Below are 6,675 nucleotides of genomic sequence, written 5' to 3'. Positions count from 1 at the left end.
TTTTTTGTTGTTTTTGGACTCTTGGCCCTTCCTGTGTTTCCGCCCACAATGGTGGGTTGTTTTTTGTTTTTTCTGGACTCTGGCCCCCCGTCCGGCGCCCCTCCGCCCACCCTTGTTGTGTTTTTGTTTTGTGGGCGTCTGGTAGCCGCCCTTGAGGGGGGGGTACTGTCAGGATCTGTGTTTTTCTGTGTTTATTTAGAGTTTCTGTGTCCGTAAGTCTCTTCGTTGTCCTGTCCTCCCCTTGATTGTTCCCAGGTGTGTCTCGTCTCTGTGATTACCCTCCCGTGTATTTAACTCCACCTGTGTTCTTTGTTCCTCGTCGGGTCCTCGTCAATGTTAGCTTCTTTGACATCAGTGTTTCCTTGTGCCTGCTGTTCGTTGTTACTGGTCTTATTTCATCATTAAATCATCATAATTCATCTAACCTGGGTCCGCTGCCTCTGCCGCACCGCTTCATGACAGTTTTGTAGTTTGTTTTGTTGCAACCTGAAGTGTGAAATAAACTTCAGTGGAGTTTGAAAACAAAATATGTGTATAGGTTTATGTCTGGTTGAACGATGTGTGCCCAGTTGGGTTTTTTTAATCTTTTTTTTTTGGGGGGGGGGGTTATTTTAATCCATAGGGGGGCCCAGAAAATCTTTGGGAACCACTGATCTAGTGAATGACGAGGGAAGCAGCAGACAAACAGAAAATCCCCACAAAGAGCCAAAATCCCAGTTCCCAACAGTAGGTGTCTTTCAGACACAGAGAGAATAGAGGACACAACTTGATTAGATGCAAGTTGATTAGACTGAAGAAGAGTAGGTGTCTTTCAGACACAGTACAGACAATGAGAGGTGTGTGAAGAGGTGTGAAACCCCTCCCTCACTCCCCTGACCTCTCCCCCTATTTTCATATTCATATTCATAACCTGTCATAAATTATGATTGGATGGTGTACTAATATCTCTAACTATTAACCAGATTTTTTGAAGTACACTTTTGCTAAAGCCTTAATTTGGTGACAGAAGTGTAAGTAGGTAAAATGGATGAACCTATTTTACCTACTTACACTTGGTTGCAGCTTCTAGAAAAGTACAATGACGAGAAAGTCTTATGAACAATTCAGTCTCACCTGCTAAGGTGCGGGTGACATTCTTAAAATAGTTTAGAGACGCGCCCATTTTCATACCTGTTTGTCCAGTACGTGTAAACTCCAAAACCTCGGAGAGCCCATCACAATCAGATCTGCTGACAACTTCCAGCTAATGCGCTGCACTTCAGGTGAGCTTTCATTTCAATCTTCTGTTTTTGATTATCATAAACCAGTTGGGTCTCACTGATTGTCCGTGTCCTCTCAGAGAAAATGAAAGCCCAGGTTCTGTTGCTGCTCCTTGTTGTTGTTGTTGTCAGGGTTGAGTTGATGTCCGTCCGTTCTCATGGGGACTCACCAGGTACAGTCCTTATACCATAATTCGAACGAAACTTGAGGATTATTACTGAAACTCTTGTGTGATCTCGGTGTCTCAGTTATTCCAGAAGACGTGGCCCTTGCAGAAATGAGAGGGGAACAGGGAGAAGTGAAGGCTGCGCCCCCTGAACCAATCACTGAACGTTTCTCAAAATCTTAAAAGTTTTCTCAGTGAGTGTAAAAATGATCACTTTCTTTCACTTTCATTTTCTTTCCAAAACATTTCAAACACTCACAAAAAATGTTTCTCCCTTCCAGATTTTGTGGTGATTTTTTTTATTAATGTTTCAGATCATCAAACAGGTTTTCACTTAGCAGTTAAAGATAACCTGATAATGATTATTTTATTATGGAGTGAAAGCTGTGCACACCAACCTGGTCCTATGTGAAAAAGCATGAATCTAGACCTAACAACTAAAGCATTTTGGTTATAATTTCTAACTGTAAGCTACTTGAAAATGTGTTATGGTTTTGCTGAAATGTGTTTGTGCTTATTTTCTTCTCGTTGCAGGAGTGAAGAAATGGAGAAAAGAGAGTAAAGAAAGTCTTTCCATTTTTGCACCTAATTACTTGCCAAAGCTGTTCATGTGCTCATTATGTCTAAGAAAGATGTTCCTCTAATTTGATAAAAATATGCAAAAACATTGTCTTAAAACATGTTCCTACAAAGATTGCATTGCACTTAACTAAAATATCATTAGAAAATAAAATGTTAATCTTAGAAATCTACTTCTGTTTCTTGGAAAGGAAAGGTTTGAATGATGGAGGGTGCAGCAGCCTGAATTTTTTTTTCTTTATGTAAGATATTACTTATATGGATATTAGAATGAATTATGAGTTAATTAATGAGGTCAGATCAGAAAATTCCTGCTCGACTGCAGGAGGGAGTGGTAATTTGTAAAAACACACAGTCAACCGAATAGTGCAAATTAGTGAAAGTTATTAATGAATATTTACAACAATATATACAGAGAAGTACTTCAAATAGTCCATGAAATCCTAGAAATGTTTTTTTCCCCTTTATCCAAGGCAACATTTAACAATTCAGCTCTTTGATGGAAGTGATCAGGATGATGGAAAAGGATCCAATTCAGTCCAGTCCAGAGTAAGAATGAAAGTGTGGCTGTGGGTTTGAATATCTCTCACCAGACTGGAAGGAGTTGAAGGGATGTGACGTTTCTCTTGATTCAATGTGTGGTTAGCTCGCTAGTCTGGTCTGCTTGGAACAGACAGGAGCAGATCCTCTCTCCTGGTCTAGAACAAGATCTGGAATAAGATCTTCAACAGGAACCTGGCTTGTGTAAAACAGACCTGATAATCAATAAACCTGCATCTTGTCAACATCAAAAATCATTCTATTAATATAATCTATACATGTACATGTTATGGAGGGGGAACAGTTTTTTTCAGGTGGCTAAAATATATGATTCACCCTCCTTTAACTTTGGCAAATAATGATCAAATGTCACCAAATCCACAGGATTTGTTGCTGATGATGAGAGGAATAAACACATTTAAAGACTTGCTGGTAAATTAATTTGTTCCCACTTTATGGAGGGGGAACAAATTATTTCAGACAGCCGAAATATCTACAACTTTGCGAAATATAGAGCAATTGTTTACAAATGTATTTATTTTACAATTTTGTTAGCTGCCGATTAAACTGAAAGTTACAACCTTAACATGATTATATGAGTTGTTTTTACCGATGCACTGGGGCAGGGGTGTCAAACTCCAGTCCTCCAGGGTCCTGCAACTTTTAGATGTGCCTCTGCTGCACCACCTGAATAGAATAATTAGGTCATTAAGGCTCTGGAGAACTGATCTACACAAGGAGGAGCTAATTAAGCCATTTCATTCCAGCATTTTGTACCTGTGGCACATCTAAAACCTGCAGGACAGCGGCCCTTGAGGACTGGACTTTGAGACCTGTGCACTAGGGGCATCAAGGATAAAAGGGGCAGGGGCTCAAGCCCTCTTTACCCCCCCCCCCCCCCCCCATCCTTCTCTGCACCTGCCTGTCACTTACCATGATATTATATTTTCGCTGCACTGCACAAAGACTGATGAATGTTTCAGATCATCAAACATGTTTTATTCTAGACAAATATAACCCGAATAAATACTGTAACGGATAGTAGACTAAAGTAAATTAAGAACTTTCTAAATTAAGTATGACACAGATTGTTTATGGATGTTTGTCTGTTTTGATTAGCATTTTTTTGTTGTTGTTGTTTTGTTTTGTTTAATGGTATTTACACTTTGTAATGTTTTGGGGGGTTTTTGTTGTACCTCTTGGGCTGCCGTAACTAATGAGGGCAGGCCCTTTAAAGGCTGGTAGAATTGTCGTGTCAATCAATGACTTAAACTGTCAAGCTGAGTAGCATGAAGAAATCAACACTTAGTGTTCCCCAGTGAAAGCAGCGAGGTACGTTTTGTTTTGTTGTTTGTATTGTAAGTTTATGTTTGTATTCTAATATTTGTATATGTTTTAATTTTCACGGTGACTGTGGTGACTGTGGTGATTCTGAATCACCCGAAGAAAATAAAAACGCTAAATTCACCCGTCGAGACTGGCTGGTTAATTCAACTGCTGGGGAGCTGCTACAAATACAAAAAGCAAACTAAGTCACGGCGTACTAGAGGACAAATACTTTTTCAAACCACTGTATGTGTTTAAATGTTAGTGACAATATGTTTTATTTCATTTATAAATTCTTAAGTTAATATTTATTAATTATATGTTAATTCCACAGTAAATACACTTAACAGTGAGTTAACAGGCTGAATGAAAATACGCCTGACGTAGAAATATCACTATGTTTCACTTTAAAACGGCAATTCAAGTACGGGTAGTTGTATTTATTTACCCTGCCTTCTAGTGGTCGTTGTGTTAAATTGCATGTTTACATTGCATTAAAAAATATGTTAATATTTCACAGAAATTAAGAAATATTTCTATATATTTTGGATAACAGTATGTGCTAGCTAATTAGAGAAAAAAACATTTCCATGTACTTAAGAAAGTTGTCTCTCACCAGGCTGCTATACGATCCGTGCACCGACCCCTAGCAGAATGTCAACCGTCATATGCGGCTTGCCTCTCGGAAAGTAACACCCTCTTTTAGCCGGTGCAGTCCAAAGGAACCAGAACACGGCAACCTGTCGTCCACCGGGCGTACTACCTCTGCGCTTAAACTGAGTTGTTGGTGGAAGTTGCCGGTCAGCAGAAAAGTTTCTCTGGACGGGACAGCATGCGCTCCTTAGCGGGACTAACTGTCATCGTGGCGACTGCAAGTGTCTACCTCTACCTGCTGTCGACGCACCTTCCCCCGGGACCGACGCAGCTCCAGCCGGGGTCTGAACCGGAGGGAGAGGCCGTACGAGAGTACAGGTAGCAACACAGTGTTTTTTTTTTGTTTGTTTTTTTTGTTTTGTTTTTTTCTTTTTTTTCTCCGAAGAGTTTTTGCGGCGCTAGTGGCTCGTATTTTTTGTACAGTAGGCAGACAGGAAGAAGGCAACACACTGTTTTAAATGAAATACAGTCCAACCTGACAGTACTAGAGCCACACAGATACTCCTTTCTTTTCTTTTTCTGGATTAATGTATCTCTACAAGTCTGCCAGAAGGTTCAATCGACTAAATTTTATCTTCTTAATTCTAAACAAATTAGATTAGTCACTCTTTGGCTTATTTCTTTAGAAACTGTAGAGTACTCACTATTTAGACTAATATTAGATTAATTTTTAGATTATTATGCAGAGAGACTGATATCATTGCAACCCAGAAAATGAATTAGAACGTACGGAGCCCCCTAGGGGACAGGGAGATTTTTTTTCTTTTGCGTTCCCTCGCAATACTGTACTGGTCAGTTATTCAGCATAATTGAATACTGTAAGCCTTTCTTACAGTGGGCGCCGTACTTTCTGCTTTAATATAAGATTATGTGAGGTTTTTCCATGAATGTTAGTATCTTTTTGTGAAATATCTGAAGTTTTATATCTTTCTTTAGGATAGAAAGGCACCACAAACCTATTATATAAACAGAAACTTTCCGTAAGCAGGAAAGAAATAAAAATACATCCTAATTTGGACTATTTCTGAGTTATTATCGCGGGTAATAAGTCATCTGACAGTTTTGATTGTGTCTCTGTTGTGTTAGGGTTAGGTCATAAATTGATGTATTATTTTGTTGCGGTCAGAATTCCACTGGGAGTCGATTTCCAAATCAACTTTGACTTGAAATCAAAGTAAATAACAACAACAATAATAATACAAAGGGATGCTTTTAGTGCTGCTACTAAAAAAAATAATTACAAATAAACTGAAAGATAAAACTGGTAGTTGATGTTGTGATGTTATTTTGTGGTTTGCAAGCTAAAAATATAAATGCTAAACTGCTTCAATGTTGGTAGTTTTCTTCAAGGGCTTATTGTTCAAAACACCTCATTCATTTAGATTTCTAGATATAACCTTTATCTACTGTTCCAGTTATCAAACTGCATCATAAGATGCTAATATTAGTTGGTAAATTAGTTCAATTAACCAGCATCATTAGCTGGTTAATTGAGCTGGTTCAACTAAGAGTTGGCTGCTTAGAAAAAATGCCCCTAAACTCGTTAATTCTATTCTCTGTTAGCTTAACAGAGATTAGATCAGTTTCCACACCATAACTGTCAAGAAATGTTTTGATTCTTTTAAGTGTTAACCTTCTTGCTGCCAGCCGACTAACAGTGGCCGGTAAGGTGGGAGCCGGAGTTGTTTCTATTAAATAAGAAACACAATTAAAATCAGATGTGAATAAAATTGTTCATCAAAAAATATTCTATGCCACAATCCCCTAATTACTTCCAATCATCTTTTTCTTCATGGTTTTTGCCAGTGGTAACATCTGATTGTTGATCATGTGATGTGAAAAAAGTGTTTCCATTGGACTTTGAGGAATAAATCAATTTCAATACGACAAAACCCCCCACCTCATTCTAGCACTAAGATTTTTTGAAAATGCAGTTTCTGTTATGATCAAATTTATTTTCAAAATGTCAAATTGCGCAACTACATGGTCAATTGAGACACAGTTAATGACTCCATTTACTACTATTAGACCTTATGAAGTGGAATAAAAAGGTAAATAATAAGAAGCAGCAAATCTTCTGATGAGCCACTCATATCTATTTCAAAAGCCGAAGGGGATTCCCCAAAGCTGAGACCAGGTGACCCGTAATC

At 38.4% G+C, this 6,675-nt stretch overlaps 2 long non-coding RNA genes across 2 annotated transcripts; one reads left to right on the top strand and one right to left on the bottom strand.

The window, feature by feature from the left end:
- The first annotated feature begins 1,137 nt into the window (after positions 1–1,137).
- LOC116717924 (uncharacterized) lies at positions 1,138–2,174 on the top strand. Its single transcript, XR_004338842.1, has 4 exons — positions 1,138–1,262; positions 1,340–1,432; positions 1,509–1,620; positions 1,961–2,174. It is a non-coding gene; the product is annotated as an uncharacterized LOC116717924 (long non-coding RNA).
- Positions 2,175–3,089: 915 nt separating this feature from the next.
- Positions 3,090–4,598, bottom strand: LOC116717925 (uncharacterized). The gene is made up of 2 exons (XR_004338843.1): positions 4,488–4,598; positions 3,090–3,232 (listed from the first exon to the last, which is right to left on the bottom strand). It is a non-coding gene; the product is annotated as an uncharacterized LOC116717925 (long non-coding RNA).
- Between the last annotated feature and the right edge of the window lie 2,077 nt (positions 4,599–6,675).

The sequence above is a fragment of the Xiphophorus hellerii genome, chromosome 3 (assembly GCF_003331165.1).
Source record: "Xiphophorus hellerii strain 12219 chromosome 3, Xiphophorus_hellerii-4.1, whole genome shotgun sequence".
Classification (NCBI taxonomy): domain Eukaryota; kingdom Metazoa; phylum Chordata; class Actinopteri; order Cyprinodontiformes; family Poeciliidae; genus Xiphophorus; species Xiphophorus hellerii.
Note: the sequence above shows the minus strand (reverse complement) of the source record. Positions and strands in the feature narration are given on the sequence as shown.